Source organism: Ambystoma mexicanum, chromosome 4p, assembly GCF_040938575.1.
Source record: "Ambystoma mexicanum isolate Mex_15411 chromosome 4p, UKY_AmexF1_1, whole genome shotgun sequence".
In the NCBI taxonomy this organism is placed as follows: Eukaryota; Metazoa; Chordata; class Amphibia; order Caudata; family Ambystomatidae; genus Ambystoma; species Ambystoma mexicanum.
Window position 1 is genome coordinate 562286322 of NC_090927.1, and position 19628 is coordinate 562305949.

The following is a 19628-nucleotide window of genomic DNA, read 5'->3' on the forward strand; positions in this document are numbered from 1 at the left end:
TCTCTAGAATACAGGGAAAGGTTGATAGGTAATTCTTAATTGCTCAGACCATATACTGGAGAGCTGCTGGCGGTTTCTGTGGTGGACCTGTATGGAATAGTACTAGATTGCAGATAGTACTTGGGCCTAAAAATAGGAGGTAAAGGTAATGTATTTAGATTCTATTTCCCTAATTCAAATGATATATGTGCTATATTGAAATTACCTTGTTTTCATGAGTTCACAGATGGTCAAAGCTTAACATAAACATTGTTTAGAAAAATTGGATGGTCTGGGCAGTGGCCTCCTCACTGGAGACTCTAACATCAGACCAACCCATAAAAGTACATATTTAGGCCTAGGACTTATAGAACGCGTACAGGGGACGCATGTTTCCTAATTAGGAAATCCTTCCTTTTTGTAACATTTCCCAGCCTAGATACCAAGGCTGAGCATTTCTCCCTGCACATCAAATACTATAAGCTGAACAGTGAATGTATCTACGTAATCTAGAAACAAACTAAATTTATTTTTGAATAGGTGTGCTGGTGTTTTCTTCGCTTAAACCAATGAGACTGAAACATGTCTGGGGTGGTTGTGGTCTTGTGCAGAAAGGATGTGGCCTAGCAGTTTGGTCTGGACTGCCCCTTTGGCCATGGGACCAAGCCTAATTTGCGTATGGTTTTTCTCCTTTTAGTACCAAAAGAGTGCTCAATACATGCATGCCATCTCCCTTTGAGACAGAAGTAGAACTCAAGCCAGGGCTTTGCACAATAAGATGGGCTCCTTCATTAATTTAATCTATTTTATTTTTTATTCCAGGCCTTTTGATCTAGAGTCTGTTGCAGCACTATACAAGAAAGAAAATACTCAAACCAACTCAACACTCAAACTCCCATGCTCATACGTGAGCATGGAAAGGTGCCACAAGATTCACTGCTTTGAAGGTTGCAGACAACTTGAGGTCATTTTCATTCAGCATGCCTCATTGCAAGTTAAGAAACATCCATTGTCAATGCAAGCCTGGAAATGCAAGGCGTGGCCCCTCCCCATGCACACATGACATAATTTGCCATTTATCCAAGGGCACCATTTGTATTTCTATATGCTCAAATGTTATCTAATCACTAAGAATATCCCAATACAAGTGGATACGTAGATCATCAAAAGTTGAATATGTTTATCACTTATGCGTATGTCTTTCCCTAATTTAGAAGGGGTTAGATTCTTTATTAAGCAACATGAACTATCAGTAACACATGTATTGTTGCATTACAAGTACCACATACATCAATACATGTTTTAGAAGTTTGTTTTTCTTTTAAGCAAGAATACCTTTTAACAAGTGTTTTATGAAAAGAAAAAAGACCTGTTTTAGCATTCTGTTGAATAAGCAAATGCAGCAAATTCCTCATAATCCAAGCGGGTACATTGAAACTAATGCATTGTTTTAGGCAAGTTCCTTGGACCTGCACAAAATAGAAACTTTAGCATATTAATACTCATAAAACATTTAAAACATGAACATTTATTGAACTACATAACGACTTCTTGACTCAAACAGTGAAAATGTATGCACAATGATACATTCTCAGCATTAACTGGAAAAATAACAATATCAAATACAACCCTGTACAGACTACATGTGTTTTGTATTTTTCTATATTATTATAAATGTGTTTATTTCAAATAAATATGCACTTCTGAGAATCATGTTTTTCAATCTGTAACAGAAGGGGAGCGAAGCTGGTCCACACAAGGACAGACAGGTGCAGCTGCTGTGAGGCCTGCACAGAGAACTTAACGACTACACGCTAATTCACAGGGATGCCTCTCCAAAGGACCTGTGAAAAACATTTGGTGCAATACGAGAGCTTCAATCTCTGTGATGTAATATGTGCCTGCCCTGAGAGTCGCTGACATAAGTCCGACTCTGATTCCGATTCCTCTATTCTGTCAGTCGTTCACTTTTCATCTGACAGGCTCTTTTCTCTGCTAAGCAATCTTATTATACTGATCTTCCCAACTTCTGTTCCTCCCAACTCTTCATTGACTCGTATTCTTTCTCCAACGCCTCGTGATCTGCCGCTCGTCTCATCCCTTTCATCCAACGACCTGGCCTCATACTTATCCTTCAAGGTTGCCCTCTTGCATTCTGCTATTACTCCATTTTCTATGTCTGTCTCTTTGTGAGGAATTGCCATCTGGTAAGGGTGCAAGCAGTGTCATTTTTGATTTGTATTAATACATATAATGATGCAGGTCATTTCTTTCTCAAACAGTAATCTGCTGACCAGATCCCCCTTTGCCGGATACTCCATGCCAGAAGCATAGTGTACTTGTGCCCTGCTACATCAGTACCCTGATCCATAGTACCTGCTCTGCTCGTGGCACAGAACAGGTTCAAAAGTCACAAGATGCTCACTGGACCGCCACAACAGCAGCAAAGTAACTGCTGCACAGCGGTGGAATTTAAGATATGGCCCCTGTTCCAAAACTAAGATGATCATGCTGGTGGCAGAGTAATCTCTAAAAATCAGTTATGCCTGAGTTTAGGCATAGTGCATGGCACTACTTATGAGCATGGTTGCAAAATCCAAATTGATATCACACATGTCTCATCTGCTGTGAGTCAGCTTAGCTGTGGAAGGGAATATGTATTCATGTGAAATGGGCTGCTACTGCCGAACAGAAGGATAGAAACCCTAAGGACCCAGCCTCTCTTTGATCCCCATTTTGAGGGCGGGTAACACTCTCTCCCAGAGACAGTGACACAGCAGGCAGCTGTCGTGGACCCAGGTATTAAAGGAGCACACCCATTCAGAAGGAGTAGGCTCACACCAGGGTGCTGCTTGTCTAATGGCCTTTGTTGTCAATATGGAGGTAACGGGCAGAGATTGAATAGACAGGAGGGATATGGTAACTGGAAGAAGCCTTCACCATCTTGTTTCTCGCTATCTCTTTCCGTTCCTGCCCTATCCACTTCCTCCGCAGCAAAGCACTTTTGGTATAACATCAAAGGGGCAAAGCCCACTACAGCCAGGAGCAGGCTAGCTTCAAACCAATCACCTAGAGATATGTGCCTTTCAAAAGAAGAGGTCTCTCACCCTTTAGCAGATTCCTTTCAGATCACTTCAGGTCCATTAAGGCCAACGATTCACTCTAAAGTTTCTCACTGGACTTCCTTATGGACAGTTGTAATGTCCAAAGCCCTCAACCTGAGGTGAAGAAGGAGCATTTCAAGACAGAAGGAATATCTGTCCCCTAACCACTCAAAGGGCACATCAACAGTGAGCAGTGCTGTGGCTCAGGACCAACCACTCTGCCAAAGATATCCTAATCTAGGGGAGCAGATCCTGTCCTTGTATACTCTGCACAGGCCTCGCAGCAGCCAGAGGACCAGACAAGACAAACATCCTTGTTCTACCTCACGAACCACTTGCTCCATGTTCACAGCATCTTGAGCAAGAGGGAAAGCGCTAGCACTGGCGCCTGTGTTCCTCCAACCAGCCAAATTATTGCTTGCATCTAAACCATTTTGACACTGTATCATGTCCTAGCAAAGCACATCAACTGCTAGGCCGAAGTGACTTGTCAATGCCAGGATTCAAACCAAATCTCTGGAGAGTCACTCACTTTACCCAAACCAGGGGTTACAACCACAGTTCGGCCCAACTAGTCCATAAAATGCAGCTTTGTTGATCGCATATCGATGCCCCAAGATCACTTTGATGACCGTCTCCCGCCGACTCAAACCACACAAGAGTCACTCATTGAGCCCTCCCAGCGGCTAAAGTCTGACTCGGCCGACTGTGACTCATCCCTGGTTCCGCCCTGACCTGCATTCTTGAAGAGCTGCATTTCCAACACACAGAGCACCCGCATTCTCCCCTACATAATGCCCGATTGATGCTGGGACCGCCATGATCCTACGTGTCCGAACTGAGACTAATCCACTCACATCAACCTTTGAACCCCAGTCAGACTGCGTCAGTCCACCAAGAACTGAATCCAGGAACTGTCCTCATGGTCCACTTGGAGCCTAGAGACTGGTGAGGTCATAATCACACATTTTTTCTACAAGATATCCTTTTTATGGTAATACCTTACCTACCACCCCTGGAACTACACTCAGCCTGCTACTTTCTCCAACCTGTTTCATCTTCTCTGTTCTTCCTTTGGGATGGGTTTTCATGTAGTAACCTTAGTTCTTCCTACGTGCACATGGTATGTTGAAAGTCTTAGCATTTTTATAGAATCTTGATTGGACATTCCTTTATTTTGGACTGTGATACTGTGTTGTTTGGGTCACTACTGGTTCACCTTCACACACCTCTTGAGAGCATAGCCTTCGCTCTGCCCATGTTACTACAAAAGGTGAAGGAGGTATAGCTCTTAACTGCCCCTGCTTTACCATCAGGTTGGCTAAAGGAGGGTCAGCAAGTGCAGACGGAGATGTGAGAGGAGGGGTAGGGGAGGACATGGTGACAGGATGTCCTGGGTTTTTGAGATAAAGTGAGAGGCAAGGGCATTGCAAAGAGCCTGGGAGGCAAGAGGAGGGTTAGAGACAGCTGTAGGGTTGGCCAGCTCCTTGCAGATTTTAAAGAGTTTGGCCAAGTTGTTAGATGCCGCAGAGATACAGGCTTGAATGTGAGGTCTCTTCTTGGTGAGGGCAGATAGTCGGTATTGCCTTTGGAGCAGGCAACAGGCCAGTCTGTTCGAGGATGAACAAGAAGCCCTCCATTTCCTCTCAGCCACCCTAGACTTACGTTTAAGTGTAGCTAGGTCAGAGTCATACCAGGAATTGCACTTGGCTTTGGACTTCAAACAGATCCTCATGACAGGGGTAAGAGCATCAGGGGTATCGGATATATAAGAGTAGAGCTGGGACAGGGCTGTGTCAGGGCGTGAGTCAGCCAGAGGTGGAGGGCGAGAGAGAAAGTGGCAGTGAAAGCCTCAACTGACACACGATCCATAGGAGGGATGTCTGAGAAGGTAGGTGGCAGTGCTGGGGCAGGCTTGGCTTGGGGGGAAGAAAGAGAGAGATGAGAAGAAAAGAGGCAGTGGTCATTCCAGGAGAGAGGAGGGTCAGAGGGATAGAGAGGGGGTGGCCAGAGGAGATCAAGACATCACGTGTGTGTCCTGCAGAGTGAGTTGGGCCAGAGGGGGGAAAGACAGGGAGAGGGAATCGCAGAGGTCGCGAAAGCGAACAGATGAGGAACATGCAGAATCACAATGATATTTTAGTCACCAAGGTGGGGGAGTTAAGTGGTTGAGGCCATAAGGGATCAGGAGAGGTCTGCCCAATCAGAGAGAAATTAGGTGATTTGACCAGGGGCCGGTAGAGAGTAGCAACAGTAAGTGAATGGCTAGGAGGGAGAAAGAGCCTGCAGACAAGTCATTCAAAAGAGGAGTAAATCTGAGTGGGAATGATAAAGGTAGGAATCACCTCAGGAAAGATCAGAGCTACACCCCCTCCAGGCCAGGTGGATCTGAGTGCAGAGCGGATTTTGTAGCCATCAGGGAGGAGAGTGTTAAAGCTCGTGACAGAGCTGGCCATTAACCATGTCTCGGTAAGACTGAGCACATCAAGGTCAAGTTCTTCCAGGAGGTGGCAGATGTGAGAGGAGTGTTTGACAGCAGAGCGAGAGAGGGAAGATGAAGAAGGTTGCCAGCCTTAAAGACCTTCTGGGGAGGGGTACAAATCAGAGGTATGCCCTACGGAGGCGTTGAGGGATCCCAAAGTGGGGCAGAGGAGGGAAGAGAGGGCAAGGTAGCCAAGGGAGCAGAGGAGGGGACATCAGTAGATGAAAGGAAGTTGATTAGGTGAGGGAACCACCTATCAAAAAGGAGGAGATTGGCCTGGGGGCCATGGACCATGACAGTTCCATTTAGATAGACATTAATGATGACTGTGGAGGAGTCGAAGAAATCCATAAGGACTTCCCAGCGAGTGCCACCATTAATGGGAGAGGAGGAGACAGGACAGAGAACAGAGATCATATGAGGGATTCATAGATCTGGCGAAAGAACAACAAAGGGGATGTCTGTGAGGGTCTGTCTGGAGGAGGCGCTTGAATAGGTATCAGGGATGGGGAGACCTGGGTTGGAGGCCAGGATATTGTTTTTAAACATCTTCTTCCCACACTAGAGAGTTGATAGAGAAGCAGTTGGAGTAGATAGGAGAAACAGAAAGTGCCATGGGTGAGTGGAGAGAGGAGGGAGTGGGAGGAGTAGGCAATTACAGCAGAATGGAAAAATCACTGGGCTAGCAGGTTACAATCAATGGCGGCCAAAATGCAATGCAAAACACAACCAAATTTGACTTTCAAAGTTCTATGCAAAACACGCCCAGATTTGACTTTCAAAGGTCAATGCTAAGACACATTAGGTATGGAAACACAGTATGTGTCAGAAGTTAGAGGTGATTGTAGAAAAGAGTGTAATTGAGAAGATAGCAGGGACAACTGTGAGAACAAGCACAGAATGGAGTGAAGGACCCAAGAAGGGAAAAAAGGGCAATCATAAGGAGGGACATAACCAATGGTGAGTGAGGTAAGGGTCTTGGTAGTCCGGATTCCTAGCCAAGTGAGGTAGCCCCTCAGGGAGGGTTGTGTTGCGGCAATAGCCTAATGTTGTGGTCTGGTAGCGGACATGGAGCAGACAGGGGCCTTAGGAGTGGGATTTTGGTGTGGGGAACAGCTAAAGCCTGCCGGTCCCCTGATGGGGTTGAAGAGAAAGGCAGCAGCCAATCATTGCAGACGATGGAGGAATGCCCTCCTGCATCACTGCCTCATACAAAAAAAGAAGCTGGGCAACCATGATATAAGTACAACAAAAACAAACCATGTGCAGGCAAAAATAATCATATGCATTCAATTTGTCCATGCAAAATGCAGCCAGCAGGAAGGTAGAACACTCTGCCAAGTAGCACAGTGTAATTCAGAAAATGTACAGTGCTTTCAGCATCAAAATATGCTTTTTGCTAATTTTTCCAATTTTCAGATTTAAATACTTTGTTCTCTTTTTTTTCTGGGTGATTCAGGTTCAGTGACAATACCCCTAACTGGTGCAGGATGTTTCTGTAGGCCAGGCAAACCAGGCCACTTCAAAGGCAGATGGAAGGGTGGGAGGTTAAAAGCACCTCACGCTCCATAGGATGAGGAAGACTGAAACAGGCCCAACGCAATGGACCTTGTTGATTGGCTTGAAGAGAAAGGCAGTAGCAAATCACTGCAGACGATGGAGTAATGCTCTCCTGAATCACTGCCTAATACAAACAAGGAAGCTTGGCAGCCATGATGGAAGCTCAACAAAAACAAATCATGTGCAGGCAATAATAATCACATGCATTCACTTTGTCAATGCAAAATTAAGCCAGCTGGAAGGTAGAAACCAAGTAGCGCTGTGTAATTGCACAAATTTAAAATGCTTTCAGCATCCAAATATAATTTCTGGTAAATTTTCGACTGTCGTATTTTAATACTTCTTTCTCTTTTTTTTCTCTGGGTGATGCAGGGTCAGTGCCAATACCCCTACCTGGTGCAGGATGGTTCCGTAGGCCAGGCAAATCAGGCCACTTCAAAGGCAGATGGAAGGGAGGGAGATTAAAAGCACCTCATGCTCCGCCCAGATGTCTCCCATACCCCCACTTTCATTAAGGGATGTTTGTAGGCTGGCAAAAGGATCCACTTGTGTACCACTTGTGTATTGCTCATGCATTGTGGGGGCTTACTTCAGTTTTGTTGTTTTTTCGTGTGTTCACATGTCCTCCTTACCCTTTCTTTAAATAAGGGATGTATGTAGGGTGGCAAAAAGGTCCAATTGTATATTTATCCTGCTTTGTGTGGGCTTGCACTTGAGTTGTGTTTTCTCCACAGGCTTACACATGTCCCCCTGTCCTCCACTTTCATTGAGGGACGTCTGTAGAGTGGTAAAGGATTCCACTTTTCTATTGCTCATGCCTTGTGGGTGCTTTTAGTTGAGTTGTGATGTCTCATGCATCCACATGCCCCTCTTACTGCCGCATTCCTTAGGGACATCTATAGTGTGGGGGTCGACGTGTGTATTGCTCATGCATTGTGGGGGCTTGTACTTCAGTTATATTGTCTTCTCACACTTCCCCATGTCCCTCTTACCCCCACTTTCATTAATGGACATCTATAGGGTGGCGAGTGTGTCCACTTGTATATTGTTCATGCATTGTGGGGGCATGTACTTAAGTTGTAATGCCTCATGCATCCACATTCCAAGTTTCTTCAGGGATGTGTGAAGTGTGGCGGGTTATCCATGTGTGTATTGCTCAGGCAGTGTGGCGGTGTTTACTTTAGTTTTGATGTCTTGTGCATCCACATGCTACTCTTACCTGCACTCCCATTAGGATCAGGTGCAGGTGCAGTGCAGTTGGGTCCCACGTTTGCTCATGCATTCTGGGGCTTGTACTTGAGCTGTGTTTTCTTCTCATGCTTCCACATGTCCTCCGTATCCCCAATTTCTTTAAGGGATGTCTGTAGACTGACAAGGGGGTCTACTTGTGAAATTCTCATGCATTTGTGGGCATGCACTGGAATGGTGATGTCTCATACATCCACATGCCCCTCTTATCACCACTTTCATTAGGAATGTCTGTAAAGTGGCGAGGGGGCTTACTTGTGTATTGCACATGCATTGTGGGGGTTTGTACTTGAGATGTGTTGTCTACCTATGATTCCACATGTCCCCCTTGTACCCACTTTCATTAAGGGACATATGTAGGGTTGCAAGGGGATCCACTTGTGTATTGCTCATGCATTGTGGAGGCTTGTACTTAGTTGTGATGTCTCATGCACCCACATGCCCCCTTACCCCACTTTCATTAGGGACATCTGTAGGGTGAAGGGGTGTGGTCAACTTGTGTATCATTCATGCATTGTGGGGTTTTTAAGACAAAAAAGGTAACAGGCTCGCCCAGCCTAGTATCATTGTGTGTGTTCTTTTTGGTGTGTTCATCTTCTCATTTGTAGCAGTTGGCTTCCTCTGCCACTAATGTCTACTACATGTCTGGTTTGGGTACACCATGACCAAGGTGAACAGGGACACCTTGCTGCACTGGTAGTACTGATGGTAGCATTGTAAAGTTTTCATGGCAGGTTAAACCTGTGTATCGCTCATGTATTGTGGAGATCTTCAATCACAAAGATACTAATAGTGCTGTCCAGGCTAGTTTAAATGTGTGCTTTGTAAGGAGTCAGCAGCATGAGGCTGGCACGGTATTGGCATGTTTAAGCAATTCATATTTAGTTAAAGTAAAAGAAAGGAAGGAAAGCCTACCCATCCCTATGTCTAAGAGGGGTTTCCCAGCCTCAACTGAAAATAAGGAAAATGTCACAATGTCGAAGAAAACAAAAGAGTCCACCATCCTGTGCCCAAAACCTATTTCCAATGCTTACACTAACACAAAAGCTAAAGGCTTGGACAATATTTTTTATTCAGGGGAATTATTCCCTTCTCCTGGACGTTGCTTCACAGTTCGTATTAGGAAGGGAATTGTTCCTTCAGGGAATGGTACCTTCCCTCTAGATGATGATCCTTTTTAAGTGCAGAAGGTAAGTTCCTCAACCATGACAAATGAAAAGTTCCAATGTGTCTCAACACAAAGTCTCATAAAGGATATCAAAACAAAGTTCCAAGTGAAATCCTCAAGTATTCTAAACACCAGTGAATATGCTTTTCTTTCCCTGGTTTCTTGTAGCTGCAACAGGGCCAAGAGGATGCTTATCCTCTCTTGGTTGACTCCCAATGTCTTTAGCCAGACTTGATGTGCTCTCCTGCCAAGCACTGTTTGTTCACAAGCACAAGAGGGAATGACTCCCTTCTCCTTGCTTCTCATAGATGTTTATAGCCAAGAGGAAGCCTCTCTTCTCTTGCCATTTTTACAATGTCTTTAATATCGCACCAGGGGTGTGACCCCCTTCCCTTTATTTATCTTCTTATGCACAGAATCAAGAGGATGCTTCCTCGCTCTTGACCTTCTTATAATGTTCTTAGACAGCCCCTGTGTACTCTTCTGCCAGGGACTGCCTAAGGCCTTTAAACTGTTTCTTATTGGATTTCTGATATTCAGGTTAGCCCTGGTATACTCACCTGCTAGAGTTTGACTCTTTCTTGTTGGTTTGCTAATTTTCAAAAGACAGTCTGAGTATATGCTCCTGCTAGGGTCTGACTTGGGTCCCAGGCCCCTATATCAGACTTCTTTATTCATGGGTATTCATGAGCAATCCACGGCCAAGGAGCTGAGTTCATAAAAAAGAAAATAAATATCTACCACCCAACAAGACCACTCAGATCAAGCAATGACCTCCGCCTTGAACCAAAACTATAAAACAAACGAACATTCTGAGGACCATCTTTCTCCCACCTAGCACAAAAAAACATTCAATGAGCTACCAAAAAAGATATGCAGCACAGGAGACCACCTTCAATTCAGAAAATTACTCAAAAAATTGCTGTTTGCCGCTGAACCAGAATGAAATCATCAAGAAACATATAAACAACTGAAAAGAACAATCCCTGGAAGAAAACCCACCCCTGGGCATCATAACTTACACTATCCTACTCTGAGGGTGGGGAAGGGGATACCTTCAGCACATACCGCCGTAGCATAGAGGCAATGCAGGTAGATCAGGACCAGGGAATACTGAAAAAGGATAAAGAAGAAATAGAAAAATAAAAAATAAAACAAAAACTCAAATTCTATGCATATGCATCTCACACAGAAACCCACACAACCACATCTCCAGACAGCAAACCGCACGCACTTCACCACACTGCAACAACAAACAAAGAACACATATCTGGCACCAGCAGCACATAGGCACTCCCACAACCCAAAATCCTTACTTAAACTCAGCCACAGTGCAAAGCAAACGGAAGCTACCAACAGGACACCACAGCTCTCACTCTCCTACTCCCTCTACATCCTACTAACCACAGGCCCCTCCTCTTTCAGATCTGCCAGAGCACCTGGGGACCACTTCCAGTGGTGACAGTGTGCACTCAAAATACCTTTAACATAACATTACATGGGTTCCAAATCCCCTTTCTTTTGTTTCTTATTCATGGGTCCCAGACCCTTCCCTAATAGGGTTGTGAGTTATTGTTACCCAGTAAGTACTGGGATGAGGAAGAATAGGAATTATCTAAGTGAAGATCCCTTTCCCAGTACTGTGATGAGGAGGCACTCAATTGACCCACAAGGAAACCATACGATTAGTACTGAGACGAGGGAAACATGCAGAGGCATTGAGATTAGCTAGCAGAACCACAGTGAGCGGTCTAGCTGTTTCTGGTTTCCTATTGGATCAACAGTAGTTGAAATAGAGGACGGAAACCAGGAAGTGTTGTCAAGCCCTCCTTGGAGGAGCAAGGAGCAGGGAGGTCATGCAGCAGGAGAAGGGGCTGTGTACCAGAGACCTTGCCACAGAGAGGGCCAATTATTGCACAGCAGTGAAGTGCTAAGGACTGGAGGAAACCCAGGAGAAAGCCTCTCTAAAAGATTTGACAAAGAGTCAAGCCGTCCAAAGAGGAACCAGCAGAGAAGTAGGCCAACAGAAGGGGCTACAGGACAGGGGCTTACTGAGGCTGCAGAGATGCTCCCAAGCTGTCCAAGGTGAAAGGACCATGCAGCTAGAGGGAGAAGCAGCAGTCCAGGAAGGTGAAGCCAGGGAACTGTGTGGTCAAGAAGAGATAGGCTCGCTAGAATGGACCACATACTGTGGAGATGCCGCAACGCTCCAGTGATGGGGAGAAGACTTCAGAAATCCAAAACCAACTCAGAAAGACCCCAAGACTGACCAATGACTACCAGGAGAGACCCTAAAGGTACAGCAGTGACTGTGATGGTTGATATGGGCAGAAGGTAACAGTAGGATACCCTTCGCCAGCTAAACAGGGCAAGAAAAAGGACCAACCCAAACCCACACGAAAGAAACCAGCATAAAGCCGTAAAGACCCACAAACAAGAAGCCAGTATAATGGGGTTAGGGACTCGCGTTGAAGAAACCAGTATAAAGGTTTTGGTGATCCACAAACAAGAAACCGGTGTGAAGGGATCTGGGACTCAAATTCAAGAAACCTGTAAAAAAGGGTCTGGGACCCATGATTAAGAAACCAAAGAGAGGGGGTTTGGAACACAATCAGCAGACCAACAGGAATGAGTCATAAGGTCCAAGGCAAACCCTGGCACCTGAATACATCAGGGATAACCTTTGAATATCAGCAAACCAATAAAAGTGGTTGAAAGACCTAAGGCAATCCCTGGCAGGAGAGTACACCAAGTCTATCTACGAACATTGAAAGAAGGCCACAATAGGGGAAGCATCCTCTTGGTTATGTGCATTGGAATAGAAATCAGGGGAAGGGAGTCATTCCCCTGGTGCAATATTAAAGACATTGTAGAAATGCCAAGAGAACAGAGGCCTCCTCCTGGCTCTATAACATCTACGAAAAGCAAGGTGAAGGGAGTCATTCCCTCATGTGCTTGTGGACAAACAGTCCTTGGCAGAAAAGTACCCCAAGGCTGGCTAAAGACATTGGGAGGAGAACAAGAAAAGGCTCCAAGAAGGCAGGAGAAGGGAAGCATACTCCCTGGTGTTTATGAACTGTATAAAGAACACTTGAGGGTTGAAATTGAAATGTGTTTTGATACTTTTATGAGATATTGTGTTGAGACACTTTAGAATGTTTGATTTTTCATGTTTGGGGAACTTATCTTTTGCACTTAAAAGGATCATCATCTGAAGGGAAGGGAGACAGGAACAATTCTTTCCATCATACGAACTGTGAAGCAACATCCAGGAAAAGGAAGTAATTCTCCTGGACCAAGAACATTGTCCAAACCTTTAGTTTTTGTATTATTGTAAGGGTTGCAAATAGTTTTTGGACACAGGTTGGTGGACTCGTTTGTTTTCTTCGATATCCTGGTCATTTCCTTATTTTCAGTTGAGGCAGGGAAACCCATGTTATACATAAGGATAGGTAGGTTTTCTGTTATTTTCTTTCACTTTGAATAAGCAAAAATACTTATGGTGTCAGGGTGGGAAGCTGCCCCATTGATGAGTAGTAAGCCAGATCACTTCACCTCCAGCCCCATGGTTGATATACCGAGAAAAAAGTTGAACAAAGTCTTCTTTCCCACCAGTGTGCCATTTACCCTAGACACAGGGATCAATTAACCCCACTTCATTGGGTCAAGACCGGAAGGACTGGGTTGCCTGAGAAGCCATGAGCCCCCAGCCATGTACACCTTAGAATGGGGATCACCTTTCATTTATTAAATACCCAGAACATTCTTACGGTGAGAAAAACTGTAGCAGGGAACAGTTATAATCTTTGTGTCCCCGAGAATATCTAGTTCCTGCCAGACCTACAAGTAAACCTCTGACCTACATTATGCCTCCTGGGGGAAACGGCTGAAATAGAGAGAGCAAATTACTACCCCGCCTGTCCTATGGAGAGGAAATTAAGTTTGTCCTCTTGAAATTCTCATCATGCCCAGTTAAGATTGAAATGGGCGAGGTGGTGGGACACTTGATATATGAGAACCTAGGAGAGTTTTTACCAGCCGACACATAGGGAGAAAGAGGAAGGTCACACAAGAGTCAGCATGGGGAGAATAAGACCCAAGAAAAAATGTTCTATCCCTCAGAATGGGAGGCTGAGCTAGACTTTTATTTTGATCATGACCAGGCAGAGGGCTACTCATCCTACCCACCTAATAAAACACTCACATTTCATCTCTTACCCTAAACTACAAATATGTATATCACCCGAATAGCTCCTTTACCAAAGGCAGCTTGGACAAATCATTAAAAGGTCTGAATACATGTTTCCCCTGTCTTGATTACTCCATGAAGTAGTGCTTAAAGAAAAACAAAATAGTTCTAGCCACCTTTAAACAAGCCATTGTCACACTTTTGAAAAAAAAATCCAACTCAGTTTTCTATAAGTATAGACCAACTGCCTGTCTCGATACCAACACTCTTCAGTAAACTTGTGTTTACCAATTGCAGGCTCATCTTGACACTCATACACTGGTCAAACCCCTGCAGTTAAGCTTCGGAACATGAACAACATCTAATATGGCACAGAAACCGCTTTCCACAAAATCTGCAAAAATACCATTATGGTAGTGAGGCAAGCAAAACATTTAACACATTTTAGTATATTTACTGCCGTACCTATGATGTTGTATGATGTTCCCCACAAGGATGTCCTCTGTCAACAGAAATACAGATCCCAAGTGACCTACTATAGTGTGACAATGCCAACAAAACCCTACGTTTACACTGAAAGTATGAAAAAGCCAATACAACTGCTATTTGCTCCTGGATGGCAAAGCACTTGCTACAAATAAATACAAAAAAACCTTTTGATTTTAAACCCATGCCGAATTCCGCCTTACTCAAACTCTACAGCTTAACCATAGTCCGCAAATTCCCTTTGTTTTAAAGCAGAAAGCCTAATAGCCTTGATTTTAAAATGGTCCTCCAAACACAGATTAGATCAGTGATCATTTTATCCCTTCATACTAGCTTATCAGATAAATCCATCCTAACATTCCTCTTAACTGCCATACAGTAGCCGTCACAGCTGCATTATCTCTAGACTTGAATATGCTAACTCGCTCTATCTTGCAATAGCCCGAATGTCAAATATTCTCACTCCCAAGTGAGCTAGAACACGCTACCAATTATTTCAGTGTGATTTGTGTTAATACTCAGCACTCAATGAGCCCTACAAAAGACAGGCCCAAAATACATTCAACAGAAAATCACCCACTACCTCCCCAATAGAAAACTGTACTCGGGCACTGCCCTCCTACTGGTGATCCCCTCTTTCAAATCAACCGGAAATGGAGGCACCACCTCTGACAATCTGGAATTTTATGCACTTAGCATATGACAGATAAAGGTCCACCTGGCCTTCTGGAGGGCCCTGAAAACATGGCTATTCACCTCTGCACTCTGACTGAATTTGAACTCCCCTTTGAGCTAGCTAATCAACCGAGGATGACCGCGACAGGAACAAATTCTCATACAATCACCAAAGGACCGTAAGATATTTTGCCAAAATGAACATGACTAACAATACCCAATAGAAAACAGTAGATAATCCACACTTCAGGTGCAAAGCTAAGAAACAAGGAACAGCAGACTGGTACATATCACACCCCATACTTATGGGAGATAGCCAAAGCTGAGGCCAGCCAATGTATTGCATTTTAGATGACCTCTTAGGGTGCCCAATGTATTGCTTCTAGACACATTTTGAGAGTAGCCAATAAATTGCAACTAGATGAACATTTGAGGGTAGCCAATGTACTTCATTTAATTTACAATTTTAGGGTAACTAATATATTACACTTAGAAAAATGTTTTAGGGTACCCAACGTATTGCACTATGGTTGCATTTTGAGGGTAGCCAATTCACCACATTTAGTTTAATTTTAGAGTAGCCAATGTAATTCACTTAGATGACTTTTGAGGGTAACCAATGAAATACATCCAGACAAATCACTGAGGGCAGCCAATGTATTGTATGTATACATACTTTTTGAGGGTAACCAATGTACTCCATATAGATGGACTATTTTTTTAGGGTAGCCAATGTATTGCATTTTAGAGGAATTTTTGAGAGTAGCCAATACATGCTAGCCAATGTTTTTGAATCTAGGTACATTCCAGAGTGTAGCTAATATATTGAATCTAGGTGCATTTTAGACTGCAGTGACTATATTATAGTAGATGCATTTATATAGAGTATGGGTAGAATTTAGCAGTGATTTGAATTCACCCGCTTCTAAATTCAACTGCATCTACACAACCAAGAAATCAGCCAGGACGCACAGGTACGTATCAGACTTATTGAAACTAACCGAAGGCACTGCCATCCACCCGCACGCATCTACTATCAGGAACTACTCTAAGACACTTTGCACAACAACACTGCTATAATAATGCAGCCATTCCCTATGATAAAAATGCAGTCCAGCTGTAGACATAACCAATTCTCCTGCTCTCACATACTCTCCAGACTACCTCTAAGCTCCCATCCAATACACACATTATTCTAAGACACAATGCACAGAACCTCTGCCATAAGAATGCAGATATCCCCCACGATAAAAGTTGAGTCTAGCGGCATACATTATATTTCTCCTGCTGTCACAAACTCTCCAACCTACCTGTCATCACCCACCCACTACATTTACCACTCGACACATTGCACAACAACTCTGCCACAAGAATGCAGCTATTCCACACCTTAAAAGGTTGGTCTAACTGCACACATATTGTCTCTCCTGCCCTCATATGCTTCCCAATCTACCTCTCAGCACCCATCACCATTCCAGTTTGAGATGGGTGGCTAGCAGCGACTTGGCCACCCCTACCTAACTTGTCATTGTCTAAAATGCACACACACATTCTGAACGTCTCTGATGTCTTTCTCATACCTGGACTTCTGTCCCCCAAAGGCGTTCAACCTACAGCACGTTGGGACTATGCCAATGCTGAAAGGCGCTATACAAATGACAAATATATTATATTACATTAGACTTACCATTTGTTATTAGATTGCAAAAAGACAGGTAAGTAACTAGAAATTCACAACACTAGACTGTCACTTCAAACACTGTACATTTTAATGGAGCACTGAAGTTTTCGATCAAAGTGAAGAAGGGAATTGAAAACAGAACACACCTTCATATAGATTACCATTCCAACCCATATTCTCTGCGTTGCTTGCATGTCCACCTGGAAGGGGGGTTGGTGGAAGAAAAGGGGTTTTGGGTATGCATGTCTTGTTCATTTTCAGAAATGGCAGTCTCTGTGCACTGGTTGTAGACAAGCATGTTCCCCTGTCTGTCACTATCCCCCTGAAGCACTGAAGAAACACTCTGAATTGACACTTGATGGCGGAATGCTAAAGACTTCAGCAGCCAATTCGGACCACACATCCTTCTTTCCTCCTAGTACTGTAGGGGTTCACTTGGGGCATAGATGTATCTAGCACATATGCTGCTACAGTGTCTAATTCCCAGGCACGAGGGCTGTCTTCCTCAACATGAGACAAATCTGCAAAGAGCCCCATACTCAATAGGTGGCAATAATACAAAAGAATGATGCATCCAGCCCCACAAGGAGACCTCCCATCACCCCCCGACTCCATGGTGGGACTACTGCCTGTTCTTTATATTGTCTTCATGCTTTTTTCTACACCTACCAATTATGGGGCCAGGCTGCTCAGTGAAAAAACAGACCCATACTCCTGGCATCACAGGTCCAAAAAATGAGCAGTTATGTTTAAGTCATTTCTTTGAATTGTAATGATCTGTGGATCTGCCTGCAAGCACATCAGCATTTTCCTACACAGCATCCCCATTTCCTCCCCCTCTGTATACTCTTGCACTGTGCATCCACATTGCATGTTCTCCAGACCGCTTTCAAGAAGAACAATGAGTGGCAAGATTTCATGAAGGCACACTTCCTAGTGACTCACCCTCACAGTTGATACCTCAAACAGCTCAAGTACCTTACAGACAAGGCCAATCAAGTGCCAATGCCTTGACAGCAGTGTCACCCAGTGCCTTTGCTTGCTGGTGTGCCATGCAATAGTCAGTAATTGTAAAGCATTTTTCTAGGAGGCATTCAAACATATAACGAGTAGAATTACAGTGCATGACAACCTCCAACTTGATCTGATGTTGTGGCAGATGGTGTGTGTCCTGGAAGAATCACAATACACTATTGGACTGTTCAGGGTCTCGTACCTGTAGATTACCCTAATACATTTTCACACATACAGAATCCCAGGTCACTTACTGTATCAATTTAACATATATCAACAAATGTCGCCCTAGTCTCTCTTGCCCTACAACCGCACTCAACTAAACCCTTGTGTCTTCCTATCCCTGGAAAGCGCTGGTTGCTCCGCCTATCTAGGGTGAGGGGATAGTGGAGAGGAACATACCCTATTGCTCATCTATACACAGTACCCAGTGTCTATTAGGGTTTTGCTAAAAAGCACATGCCATAGAATTTAGGGCCTATGTTGTCTGCCTTCCAAATGAATATCTTTCACTCTTTATTCGGTTTCTTTGACTGGCAGAAAATGTAACGTAACGAGTTTCACTGCGGACATCTCTGTGATCAGCTAGACCAAATTTGACGGAACCGTAGCTGCATTCTAGAGTGCATGGATGGGGGGCTGTGCCTGAGGAATATGTCCACAGATGTGGTGCGATTTACACATACCTTAAACTCAGACAGATTTATCTTCAATGTCACTTTCCTTGGTCTCCCAAGGTGATAAGCTGGTCGTTTGAGTGCATCTTCTGGTGGGGTTAGCATACTACCATTGGGAAGGACCTGGCTGGTGGCACTCTTTGAGTACAATAGGCAAATTAAATTAAATTAAAAAAATAAAAATGTATTTTATTTCATTACATGTGTTTTGATAAAGCACAGACCTTGCTCGCAGCATTTGAAGCACTGTACATTTAAAGAACATAACATGATGCAAAGAATATAAATCAATATCACGCTGAATAACATGATAATAAAAATAATATATATTTATTTGTAATAGCAAATGATACGCAGGAAAGAATAATGTTGTAAAATATGTGTGGATGTGAAGAAGAGAGTGAGCAAAATTCACAGAATCCGGCAAATCATTCCAAATATGAGGAATGGCTATGGGAAATACTTAGGTCACAGTGCTGGATGTCTTCACACGTGTCTTTCTAAGGTGTAAATGAGCATTGCCTCTGGTTGTATGTTGTCAGACATTATCAGATATTAAGGCATGTACAAAGGATTCTGAAGGTGAATGGCTTTAAAAGACACCCAGTAAACTTTGAATGTATTCCTGGCTTCTAAGGGAATCCACTGAATTGATTTTAAAATGGGGAAAATGCGATCAGAGTTTGCTTGGATAATAAGTCGAGTTGCATTATGAAATGTGCCTTTTAAAGGACAGTGCACATTTTTGGGAGACCCAGCAAGAGGGCATTTCCTCCCCCAATGTGTAAAAGCGGTAGAAAATGAACAACTGAGCGAAATATCTCATAGGGAGGAAACCGCTTATTTTGTCTGAGAAAAGAAGTCTAGCATTGGTCATATTGAATCTTCTTGGATACAGGAAAGGACATTTTCTAAAAAAGTTGAAAATCTCACCATAAACCCAGCAAGTGAGTAGAGGAGGCAGATGAAGGTGCATTGCCAGGTTTACCAACAATAGAGAGCCACATTTCAACTGCTGCCTCCTGAGTCCCATGTGAACACAGAGGAAACTCTGTTTTGGATGGATTGAATTTTAAATTAGCTTTCTAGTTTGAAGAAACTTAATTGAAAACATTTGGAAAATCAATAGCTTTCAACATCTATGATTCACTCACACCAGAGGTCTTCAAATACAAGTGAGTTTCAGTCGCATATTGGTGATGGCCATGCCCATGCTTGGCCACCAGAGCTCCCAGCGACTACATGTGTATATATAACAAATAGGCAAGAAATTGAACTCTGGGGGCACACCACATGTTGCAGGCAGTGTGGGAATCGGAGAGATCCCATTCATTAGCTTGGAATCTGCTAGAAGGAAAACATTTA